Raw genomic sequence first — 13,514 nt, 5'->3', positions numbered from 1 at the left:
TGACTGCTCCTACCCGGACAGGTTTAATTGACAGGTAGTTGTAATTAGTAGTGGTCAGCCCACTCGGCCCTTTATATACTGGTGAGTTTTTCTGATGGATTGCCTCATGGAAGCCAAAGGGGCTGCTGCTCATGTGAGCTTCTGTCTTGGAGCCTGGGCTGTTATGATCAGGCTTTTCTTCATGTGGCAGTAAGCCAAGCCAAGGTTGGATTTGAAAGGCAGTGAGAGAACCTCAAAAGTGTTTTTCCATTAAGTGAGGAGATTGGGGCAGGCAACCAGGAACCGTCCACTTCAAAATTAAAAATAATATCCAAAATTTATCTCCTACTTCATCCAAAGGTGTGTGGTTGAATCTGTAGTCATTTGTCAGAATACTCCTGCTTGATGGATATTGTGAGATTTTGTACTTCGGACACATCTTTAAAGAATTCAATTTTGAGCTATCTGATTACAGCAGAAATACACCACAACAATTGAGGTCAATATTTGACCCATAATTTCAGCATGTCCTACACTTGTAGGTTCAAATTCTTACCACAATGTGTAAACCTAGCTTGTTGACTTCTGTGGAGCAAATACCAGTTTACACCCTTATAGCTGATGCTTGAATTTGTCACTTAGGTCTGCTCTAGGAGGCAAGAGATGGCTGACTTGTTGGAAACACTTTTAATGGAATTTACCTGTTGTCATTTGGATGTGTTCAAGAATGGTAAGCACTGTTAAAACTGGTAGCCAGTTCTCGGGAGCGCATGGATGTTTTATTTGATTAATCTGTTGTTTACTCTCTTGCCATGAATTCTGGGGTCACATCCTTTTCCTTACTTTCTCTTGAGTTCAGGGTCCTTTTATACTTTTATTTAATATTCATTGCAGAATGTATTTACAAGTCCAAAGCTTCTTAGTATTGCTTCATCTAAGACTGTAAAAGAAATAGTTGGAAAAAAGTAAAGGATATACAGTATGTAATTGGGAGAACTTTTATAATGGTTTCACTTCTGTGAGCGTAAATGTGGTCTCACTCCATTGTAGTCATTGTCTCAGACTTAGTTACTGAGTTCATGATACCCTCAGAATTTGAATAATTAATTTCTATTTCAGTATCCTTTATTTAATTGGTGATGTACACAGAATTAATTTGGACTCTTGCAGTTATTGTACACAGGATAATTTTTCTTGCTGCATAACGCCTTCAGTGAAAAATGTCAGAGGTATTTATAAACTCTTTATTGACTTGAACAAACGGATCGGTTTTCAGTGGGAGGGGTGGGACGGAAGCATTGATAAGAGTATGGTTTCTGAAGTGCTGATGTTGGAACCAAAAACTGAGGAAATGTACAGCTGGATCTTCAACTTACCTGAGCTCTGTAATAGCTCACATTTTATACTAGTTGAGATTATTTTGCTCCCTTCTTGCAGTCAGTATCCTCCTTTTCGGCAGAAAGCTGAAGAGCAAAGTGAATGCACTATCACATCATATCATATCATATCATATCGTATTGTATCGTGTCATATCATATCATATATCATATCATATTATATCGTGTTTCACATCCATAAGCATAATGGTGAGATACAAGAAAGAATAGCAGATCTGCTGTGATAACAATATACAAATTTTAAAAAAAAAATCAGTCAGTGTGGTTTCAAGTATGGTTTGGTTCTAGAGCAAACTACAAAGGAATACAAAATAATAGAAGAAATGAACTTTTCTCTAGATAAGACCTGCTGTCTAGAATATCTTTATACTATCCCCTAGCACAGAGAAAGATGACTTTTTTAAAGTTTAAATTTACATAAATAGAAAAAGGAATCTTGGTAACCTATGCCAAAACTGTTAATAGGACAGACAATGTACATCAGAATGATGCTACTGAAATGCATGGTATGAAAACAATTCACACCATTTTATCGGATATGTTTTACTCATACAGAAAGAAAGCTTTAAAAATATACAATATACCCTTATAAAGGTATAAAGTATACAAATATGAACATATAAATATATAAAATATCAACTTCATGGCGCATGAAGCGTTGAAGAAACGGAAAGTTTAGTTGTTTATTATTGTGATCATTTTATAATTTAGCAAAAATCTAAAGAGTTTTTATGATGCACTAAATTCTTTTGGCTTGTTTTCAGTAGAATTTGTTTTGCCTGCCATCTGAAAGGTAGACTTTTAGTCCAGGCTTGCTGCTTAGGTCCTTCCTCTGCTAAATAGAGTCTTCGGAAGATCTCATTTATTTTAGGGTGATAGGAACCTCCTCCTAGAGGTGCTTTGTGTTTCCTAAAGAAACAGTGAACTAGTTTAGTTTTAGTGGATAAAGTCAGATGAGAAGGATCTCACCATTTACGACTTTCTGTGGCGTATCTTCTGTTGGCGTTTGTTGTGCTATCAGTGAGGAAGCTAATGGTTAGCTCCCAGAGGAGATAAGATACCTATTGGAGGAGCGCAGATCTGAATGCAGGCCATAACCCTTCCCCTGTGGGGTGGAATCCAGGACATCGTTCGGCAAATCTGTGTCATGTCTGTGAAAGTCACTCTGCATAAATTACAGTTAAAAAAAATGTTGGTGCATATGTGCTTGACAAGAATACCCTGCTTATCAGTGTTCTTTCTTTACAGGCATGTTCCCCATGCAACCCACGGCTGTAAGCTGCCTGCATACACAAATCAGATTGGATATTTTTTGTCTTTGAAGTTCTTGCATCAAATGCAGACCTGTTCCCATATCAAAAAAGTGTGTGAAATTGCAATGTCTGATTAATGGATAGCTAGCTTATTGAGCTGAACCTTAACCCCTTAATAAGCAGAGATAGTTGTAGCTGAATTACTTCTCAATTATAATTACTGCAGAGCATGTTTATTTACTAATAGTTGGATTTTGGGCTTGGCAACAGGTACTCCAGTTTAATGAGACGAACATGCTTTAAAGGAATTGATTCTGGTGATGGGAGTTGCATACAGTTTTGTACCACTGTAATACCAGAGAAAAAGTGAAGCCATTCAGTAATTTTTAAGCCTTTTTCCCCTGAAAGGAAAAAGCATTTCTTTCAAAGAAATAGTTAGAATTTGCAGTATGAAGAAAAAAAATACCCCCCCCCCACTCTATTCCTGAAACTAAAAAGGTTTACTGTACTTCAAAGTTCAAGTGTGTTTCCTTTGTCTATGAAGGAATAAAGAGGAAAAAACCTGGTATTCCCTATCAAAAGGCTTTTTCATGTACTTCCTTTGTCAGCAGTGGATCAAAGGTAATCTTAGATATAGGCACCTAGTCTCTGCCTCAGTAAAGTGTTTCTAGTCAGTGAATCATTAGAGCACGTATTCAGATTCAAGTGCATGGTAGAGTTTCCTTGGTTTTCATTAGAATTCAGAGCATGCTTGTGGACATGCATTTTCAAATGTTTTACTCCGCAGAGGTGAGCATAAGTACATCAGTTTGTACATTTATATACTGGGATCTTTGATCCCATGAAGTGAACGAAAGCTACTCATTTGCATCCGTTAGCAGTCTGTGTCCCAGTGTGCTTTTTGTGTGTTGTAAACAAGCAGCTGCAGAGCATATATTCCCCTCAAGATAATCACAGATGAAGTGGAAAAGAGACTTAAGCTTATGTTCACCTATCAAACGGAGCATCTCTCGTCTCCAGCATTAACTTCATATTACACGATCTGGCAAGACTCGATTATACACAAGACAGAACATATACATTTTACCACAACATGAAACCACACTTGAACAAAATGCCACATCTTGTGCAAACCATTACTCTATTCTTTTCTTCTTTTAATTAAGCAGAAGCAATCAATTATTCAAGGGCCCGATAGAGCCCTCTTAATAATCCCATTACCTAATATTGCAAAGTATCTTTTAAGCATCAGGGAAAAAGGCTTTGAAAGATCTGAGCAATACATAGCTGGGTGTTGCTGGCAGTCATGTGGTAGAGAAAGCGAATAACATGTATATTTAAAAAAGGACTGTGCTGTCATTACACAACTTGAAAGATATGCATTTAAAATAACTAAGAGAAGTAATGAATAAACAGTAATGTGCTTCTGAGAAGGAAATTGTGCTAGGAAGTGATGTGCCTGGGAGTTTCTTAAATGCCAATTGATTAAAATGTAGTGTCTCAAAGAATATATATAAAACAGAAATATAAAAGAAAGCCTTTTTTTTGTCACTTCCAATGCCCTCTCCATGTTATCACCACCTATGTAGCTGTTTGCTTTTTTTTCTACTTTCACAGAAACTTATAAGAGCATCCTATATTACAGTTTCTATGTGTTATGAACTTGATCTAGATTAACAAGCTAAGGCAAATGCTGAACTTCACTGTAGAGCTGTAAAAAGTACTGTCATTTAGCCATTCCCTTATTCTGCAGAAGTATCTGCAGCTGTTTGATGAAGCAGCTGTTGCACAATGTGCACGTACAGAGTAACAGTAGACACTTTAGGAAGAACACAGGCTGGAAGAGATTCTGTTTCATGTTGAGGAAGGAGACTGAATAACAAAATTGCCTGGTATAGTTATTTGCAGGCTTTTATTACAAACAATGCCTTGGGGGCAGGGAAGTAAGATGTCTTGCCAAGAGATTATTTTGAGCAAATAAAATGATCTATGAAGTTTATGGCTAAGAATTGTTGACACGCCCCAGTTGAAAGTCCCATGCAGCCTGCAACTTAATGGAACTGCAAGCTGTGTAATGTACGTACATGAGTTGAAAAGTGCATAGAAAATATGTGCACATTTCTTGCAATTTCAGATTGTGTCTAGCCTTTTCTTTATCCCAGAGCTCATAATACCAGTGTTGAATCCTGCAAAGCCTTTCTCATTCCTGTAGTTTTTAGCCCCGTTGACTTGCTTACATGAATAAGGACTACTGGCATGAATAAAATTATTCAGGATCAGGTTCTTTTACACTGCTTTGTTAGAAGTGCAGCCTGCTGTGACTCACGCCTTCTAAATTGAAATCACATATCACACAATACCTATAGCAATTACAGTCATGTCCCAAATTGTGTCACATTAATTACTATTGGGAATGGGAGGAAATTTTGAGAAAGTTGTCTTTGCAGTTTGTTTGATGCTGTAGTGTTACCTAGTTGCACATAACGTGGAGCAGAGTAAGCTGTTCTGGAGAGAGTCATCCAGCTGATAAACAAGTGTGATGTGTAGCACATACCTCCCTCTCTCCTCTGAAAAAATGAAACTGTTCCTGCTATCCAGCCACCTCTACTTTCACTGAAACAAAACTTCTTATAATATCTAATTTTGTAAGGAAATGAGACGGATGTGATCACGCTCTATGTCTCTGGCTATATCTATGTAACAGACTGCTCTCTCCCTCCCCGCTTGATAACTTATCTGTTATCAAGCACAGTCAAACACAAATTTGACAGAGGAGCAGAAAAATTAAGGAAGTTCTAACAAGTCACATGAAAATTGCAGCTGGGTAAAGAAAGACAACCCAAATTACACAGGTAGAGGTGTCAGCTACTTCTATGAGCCAGTGAGCTGCTGGATGGCCAGTCAGCTGCTCCATCCAGGCTTTTTGTTTGCAAGCACTCTTAACCAGCCCCAATGTTTGTTCCTTTGTTCCTAGACAATGTGCAGATGAAGTGATCAGGGAACCGAGGACACAGAGTAGGTAGATGAGGTTGTAAATATGAGAAGGAACTGGGACTGTCAAAGGGCATGTCAGAACACTGAGAGCTAGGTGAGCTGAGAAGATATGCAACATGGCATACAAGTACAAAGGAACCCAAACTACTACTTGTTTTTGTAAAAATTCTGTGTTGTAGATAGTATTCTAGAATGATAGAGGGAAAAAGTAGAAAAATGGGATTGAGATCTCAGATGATTGTCTGTCTAAGCCAGTCTTCTACAATAAACTGGGCTCAAGTATAGCAGGCCATCCCAAAGCAGTAATTGCCCAAACCGGTTTTGTAAACCTTTTGTTCAATAAAATTCCACAGCTTCCCCATGCAGTTTGCTTACACCTCTCTAGTTATAGAGATGCTTTCATAATATAGTTTTCTTTATTGCAAATTGGTCTGGTTTCTTCTTGACCTTCTTCAGTGGACATAGAGATTGGTTACTGTCCCCTTACCAGCAATCTTTCATGCATGAAAGCCTGCTATCACGTCACCCTTCAGTTGTCTAGACTAAACAAACCCAATTTCTTCAATCTGTCTTTTCTGAACCTCTTCTTCTCCACTTTGGACTTTATCCAACTTTTCTTTAGCTTTTTGAAAAACGTGGTAACCAAAGCTCTTATGCAATGTAATGTTCCAGCTGAAGCCTTAATAAGACTTAGTGAAGAAAAATAAGTACTGTCTTTCATACAGAATATTCCTGGTGGCATTTGCTGGCATGACAGTGGTCTGCTTTTTCTTTCTTTAATTTTAATTTTGCACCAGTGTCATATCATTAATCTGTATTCTGCCTGTGGTTCAATACAGGCCACAAATCCTGTATTGAATCTCTATTTTTTGTTGTCTTGCAGTTATTTTCACATTGTATATGATTTCTTGTTCCTAAGTACAGAACTTGGTCTTCACTGTGATGATTTTCACCTTTGCTATTTTGCGTACAAGGCTGTTTATAGCGTAGAGGTCTTTGTATCTGAACATGGTTTTAGCCAGCTTTGCCAAGGTAGCCAACTTTGCCATGGTAAGTGAAGACCAAGAATCTGATATACCAGCACAGAGCAGGCCAGGAAAGCTTATCTCCTGTTTGGAAATTATTGTCAGTATTATGGCATTTATTACAGAATTATTCAAGAATATTCTTTAAATATTTGTAGAGAGTTATATTATTCAGTTGCCTGGGTGGAAATTAGAGGCATGAAGGTTTTGACAGTAATATTTTCGAAAACAGCCAGTGCAAGTTTTGTGTTCCCACAAAACAGCCTTAGATGTATCAGCCAAATGTAAGCAATTTGCTTCCTAAGAATAAGCCTGATTTCCTGCAATGGTGAAGGCATCCAAACTTGAAGGCTGTTTGGAAAATCTTGACCAAAGAAACCTATCTGAACACATTAAGCCAAGGCAGAAATTGGCAAGCAATTTGAGCGTCTGTATCTACGAGTACACAGTATCTGCTGTCTTGGCAGAGAGTCTGAAGTAAAATATACAGCCTTGCAGCTATGCTTATTAACTCAGGCACGGCATTAACCAGCAGTGTCTCTGTACCACAGCTAGTGCGTGTCTAGCTGGCGCAGTCTGTGAGTGGGGTTAACGCAAGGCTGTAATCTCCATTGTCCATTAGGCAAACACTGAATCTTTGTTTTCAGCCTCAGTGGGTAGATGGAGCACCGTACTGCCTCACACTGGCGGCCTAACATTTTTCACAAGTGATAAACGCCAAGATTTGAGGATACCAACTGCAGTTTTCTCTTTGGAGCTTTTACCTACCTGAAGTTTCCCTCTGCAGAGTGGTGCTAAATGTACGTATTAAAAGAACTGATTCATCAGTGCAGAGATACTCTTAGAGATGGGTAAATGTTGCATGCATGTGTGCACATCCAGATCCTTGCCCATGTTCTCAGGCACATACAGATTTAAAAGACATTCGCTCTTGATCCAAAGCACGTATAATTTTTTGACATTTTTAATTCTATCTTTCTGCTTTTCTCTCTTGTCGCTGAATTTACATATTGAGAAGCAGCTGTAGGCACTTTGTGAATGCCAGTATATGTATTTTCTTCTTAAGGCCCTTGCTACAAACGTACTCCATGTGCTAAAAGCCCTGACAAAACCAAATGCTGACTTTGTGGCTGTGAGCAAGTTTTTTTCCTATGCTAAAGAGAGAATATTATTTAACACACAGATGCAAGAAAACCAGAATTGCTAGAACATATGTCAGAACATGAACAATAGTCACAAGCCAGAGATAAAGTACAGCCTCCAATTCTCTTGCAGAAACATAAGCAGATAAAGTATGTATATATTGCATTTAATAAAGTATATATCCTCAGGGAGAGATAAAAATAATATTTCTGCTTTTAGAGAAAAAGAGGAAAAAAAGTTTAAAATCACGAAGACACTTAGTTTCTGGGGTTAATAAATCTGCATGTAGCTTTTCTGTTCATCATATGGTAGAAACCACCCCTGTATTGCTTAATAAATCACTCTGTGTTGCTTTGTGTTTGACAAGATGTTTATTTCTGAGCCAGTGATATTCCACACAAAATAACCACTCTATGAACAAGTAGGAAGTCGTATTTAATCAGAGCTTTCAGCAGTCAGAAACTAAAAAGGCAGAGCAATGTGTGATTGCCATGAAAAGGTAGGCATTTTCCTTCACGCCTTCCCTTTTTCTCTGCTGGAAGATGTTATTTGAGGTCAGGTAGCCCATGTAGGCTGAAGGAAAAAAAAAATCCAAATGCCATTGCCTATGATATATTAAGGAAAGGCATGTGTGTGGAGAAATTTGAGCAGCTCAGGTCTCTGGATTTTGGAAGCAAGCAACTAAATATATGAACTTAAACTGGAAACAGGGAATTCTGCACACCTTTTTGCACCCCAACATGCATGACCGTAAGGTTGCGAGAGAGGATTAGCTTTAACAAATCAGAATGTGGTAGTAATCAGATATTGCCATATCAGTTATGACCATGATTTTGGGACTTGACCCTGAATGAGCTAGCTGCTATTGGCCACGTGTTTTTTATGCATAGTAGATTGTCAGTCAAAACATACTTTTTCTTCTTTCATGACATCCTCATTAAGGGGAATAGGTTGTTAGCCGCATCTTATTCTGATAGAAAGGAAACATGAGAAGTTTTCTTCATTCAAAAAAGACATTCTGTGTCTTGGACTTCTTCATATGTAAGCAAGATATTGAGTATATTAAGAGGTTAAAGAGGACTCTAACTCTGAAATGCAGAAAGTATGTCTATCAAGCTTATGGGGTTTTTAGTTGGCATACCACTTGCAACCACAAAAGGGAAATTTTGACGGTATTTATAATGCATGCATTGATACATTTATGGGGGGAATGCTAACTCGTGTAAGGTAATTCAGCTGCTTTTAGAGCCTGCTGGCTTATTACTTTCTCCCTGTAAATGATGCTTTAAGAATACTAGCTTGTAGTTGTTTCCTCATGCAAGGATGTTAGCGACACCAAGAGTATTTGAATTTATTTCCTTTTCATAGTTAAAACATTTTTATAATTGCAAAACTCCTCTTTAATTACCATTGTTATTTCTACAGTGGGAAGCTCACCCTGTTTTGGAATGTTGGTTTTGTACTTAATTCTTTGCCTTCTCAGCTTGTGTAATTCTGCATCGGCCGTTACTAAAATCTAAACTTGTCTAGCAGCAAAATGACCGCAGAGGTTTACACATAAAGATGAGTAACTGCAGAGTCAGGTAGGAAGTGAAAAAAATGAATTTGAGTGGGAAAAAGGAAGAGAAGGGAACATTTACGGGAACACTTGGTGGGAGTACAAAGTATAAGCAGCCTACATGTCTGAGCCTTGCCATTCAGTTGCTTTGCCTGCCATATAGCAAACCAAATAACGTTTTCATCATCCATGTCTTCAATGAGGACCATAGGACAAACAGTAGAATAGTCATGAAATACATGCAGTATATCAAAGACATGATGCTGTTTTGAACTTAGAGAGTTTGAAAATTTTTTTTCTCTGTCAAATATACATCGCTTTTACAGATTTCACCAGACTTCTATTTACCCATTTCAATCAAAAGCCAGCAGGAAAAAGAGGGTAATGAGTTGTACTAGTTCTTTTACAAAACTGGTTTAAAAAACAATTTAAAAACCAATGCTGTTGGTGTTGGAAGGGGTGAGGAGGTGTCAGCTGAACTGAAGTAGCAAAGTTTAAACCTTATGCAGGTGTCTGGAGTGAGGTAAGGAGACATGGCCGAGAACTGAAGGCTCAGGGAGGTTTCTGGAGGATGGGGTAGTTGAAGTTGACTTTCAGAGAGCAGGACTAGGTAGAAGAGGGCTGGGCTTTTTTTTTTTTTTTTTTTTTTAAATGTATAGAAGCTCTTTTGTGCTTTGAAATGCTTTATATCTCTTGCACAAAAACCTTGTGAAGGGAAATACTTTTGATTAAAGATTTGACCATAATGATGGGCCTGCTGCTTTTTGCATGTTTCCTGTTCTTAAGGCAGAAATTAGTTGCTATCCTAAGTCCAGAATTTAACTCGGTCTTTTGCAGGCTTCTGAGTCTGCTCAACGTCTTGCTGGGGTCCATTTAAAGAGTATAACCTAGCTCTAACTGCCCCCTCCTGGGGTATATGTTTAGCAGTATAGAGAGTTACCAATAAAGAGGACAGGAACAGCAAGCTGTTACCAGCAGCCTGGACTCTGATCCTCAATAATAATCTGAATCATGCTTAGAGGGGATTTTTGTTATTTTCTCCTGCTTTCTGAGTGTTCATATAGGATGTGATGCTAGGAAAATCACAGGGAATGATACTGGAATGTTAATGTAGTAAAACCAGAAAGCTGGTATGTGTGGGTATAGTGAACTTTTTTGGGCTAATGATCAAGTAACAGAATTCACTTTTTTCCTGTCACTTGTGTTTTGCTTTGAGTTATGTTCTCTTTCCAAGTTTTCAGTGAGAAAACCGTTTATTCCTCAGAGTTTAGTTTTTGGCTGGAGATGGAACTTATTATTGAAATTCTAGCAAAGAGTATGGCTAGGTGTATGATGTGAAACTGTAGTCACTGGTGTGACCAATTTATCTGAAAAACCTACCACAGAACAGTGAGTGATGTACAGTGGGGTCTGGAGTGAGATACTGTACACCTTAAAATTATAAAATGCTGTAATATTCTCATGAACATACTGATCAGTAGGTTAAAAAAGAGTACCTGCAGCTGTATGGTATGGTATTATATAAGTTTATTATGTAAAGAAATGCACAAGGAAAATGTGGTAACTTTTCTGATGGGTAAGTTTTGCAGCTACTGTTAGAGCTATATTGTTGCTCTCTTCTGGGCCGTTCATGCCTGCAGTCATAGGCTCTATTTAATTTATTGAAGTTATGATTTTCTCAGGATTTGCAACCAAAAGGAATGTATTCCCCACAGTTCTCAAGAGGTTTCACATCTAAAATGTTCAGATAAATCTCCAGTCATAAGAATCATTAACCAAAATACTGTAAAGGCCATTTTACTAAGGAAAAAACCAAAGTAAACTCCTTTTGTGTACTGGAGATTCCTGGCAGTGATGAGAGTTGGCACATGCAATGGTGTCAGGAAAGGAAAACAACCATGCACAGTATAAAGTATTTAGAATGACTGGGCTCTTCATTTTGTTTATCATTTCAAAGATTAGCCAATCTCCATACAGAGAGAAAAAAAAAAGCCATAGTTTTGTTATATTTAGTGAAAAACAGCTACTTTAAAGTTTCTTCTTTTCTGTGCATGAGTACAAAGAGGTGCCTGGCCATATAGGTAGTCTGGGAGTGGCACAAGTACAGCACGGGCTGACAGAGTGTGCATGGTAGAAATGTAAGAACTGTCTATAGACACAGTATTAATTTAATGAATACTGTCAGTTAGAGTGTTAAGTGCGGTCTGCTTACTGAAACATTTGGAATCTGTGCTGCTGAGAATGTGACCTAAAAAAGTTGCCTTTAGACTTTTATATAACCTCATCTTGACCTGGCTGCATTTCAGCCGAAGTTTTCAACAGTCAGTAACTTACACTCTTTCATGTGAGCAGCAGGGAAGACTTCAGACTGAGGGACAGCAAGTAGAGAAATTAATTGTCTAAAAAAGGGAGGAGGAAAAAGATGGAATGAGGAAAGCATAAGAACAGAATGACTGTGAAACTTGGTGACGATGACAATAAGATTATTCTTATTGTTTGGTTTCACCCTGGGCCCCATAAAACTTTAATCCAGTCATGTGGGGAAAGTAGATTACTGCAGAAATTATTCATACAAAAGAACATACACTAGAACATGCTTTCCTAGCAAAAGAGTTCGAGATCAGCACTCAGGATGCACAGAATGGGAATAAATATTTGTTAATGAAAAGACCTCAGAAAGAAATAGAAAAAATAATCCTCTTGAGATGGGAGGAGTATCACTGACCGTATGAGTGTGTCAGATCATATGAAGAGTAGAGTGGTTACTTTTGTGTTGCAATGGCCAGAATAAGGAACAGTTGCTATGTTGCTAGAGAACAATACTGGTTATTTTTCCTCTGGTGGTGGTCTTTTTTTTTTCTTTCTCTCTTTTTTTTTTTTTTCCTGTCAGATTTAGAATCTGATACTATCTCTGATAATTTTTTTTGAGGGGTAAATCCAGCTGCAAAGAGCAAGACTCTTTGCAGTTGTATGAAATCCTTAACAGGCCTTTCTACAAAAAAACTCCACCACCCCAGCTTTCATTTTGGCACAGATTCAATCATTAATTGGGTTTTGTTGCTGTTAGTAAATTGAGCAAGATAGTATTATGCTTTTTGAAGGAAGGTTATTGTTCCAAATAAAAGTCTGTTTTGAAGTTCCATTTGGGTCAGAAGTTGGTATATGTTCAAAGGAAATGGGAACACATAAAATGAAGAAAGATAGTAAGAGTAAAATTCTTTAAAATGCTTGAAGCGTCTTAGGCTCACAAAGGGTTTGTGTCAGTGAAACCTCCTCTAATTTTTTCACCTGTACCTTTTGGCATAAGAAAACTTCGAACATTTCTTGACCATGTTTTTTGGTGGCATTTTGCTGTAGCATTGATAGTCTAATGTGACTTACAGCTTTAATCCAATAACTTGCAAAAGCATGTAGAAACTGAAGGTCAAAATATTTTTTTGGAGATGGGAATTTTGTCTCTGAAGTCCCTGTAGGTAGTTTTGGCAAATGTTCCCTGTGGACTAGAGTGCCACACTTACTTATTTGTATGTCTTGGATATAAATGATCAGGCTTGTATACTAACCCAAGGAAGGCTTTGCCATGTCTTTTACCATGTCATTGACCTTGCTTAGCTAGAAATGAACTGACAAATACACTGACACTCACAATTATTTCAAATGATATGACTTATCACTCAATGTGGCAAAGAGAAATGGTTGTCTTTTTTTTTTTTTTTTTTCCCTCCAGCCAAGTACTTTTTTATAACCTTGTAATGGGATAGCCAATGGTCAAAATGCCATCCTTCAATTCAGTCATCATCATATTGCCACTGGAAAATCTCCTTGTAGTAGAGGACTCTTCCTAACTCCTGCTCACTCAGAAATTTCTTAATGTGTTAACAGCAGCAAGTGCTCCTTGTAAGTGTCTTCTGTATGTGAATTTACAAGATGTCTTAATCTCTTTCCTAGACTGGATTTTAGCGGAGCCCATGTGACACTCTGAACCAGCTGAGCATTTATGCTTTAAGTGTCTCAAAATTACATGCAGCTTTTTGTCATTGGCCAGCAAAAAAACTTGGCTTTTATCCCTGTTAAAGGAAGTGATATATTCTGATGACAGACTCAAAAAACACATGACCTCAGCTAGGTATTTGCTATTTACATAGACAGGGAAGACTGATGCAGG

Source organism: Chlamydotis macqueenii, chromosome 5, assembly GCF_036417535.1.
Source record: "Chlamydotis macqueenii isolate bChlMac1 chromosome 5, bChlMac1.mat, whole genome shotgun sequence".
NCBI lineage: Eukaryota > Metazoa > Chordata > Aves > Otidiformes > Otididae > Chlamydotis > Chlamydotis macqueenii.
This window is presented reverse-complemented; position numbering follows the sequence as displayed.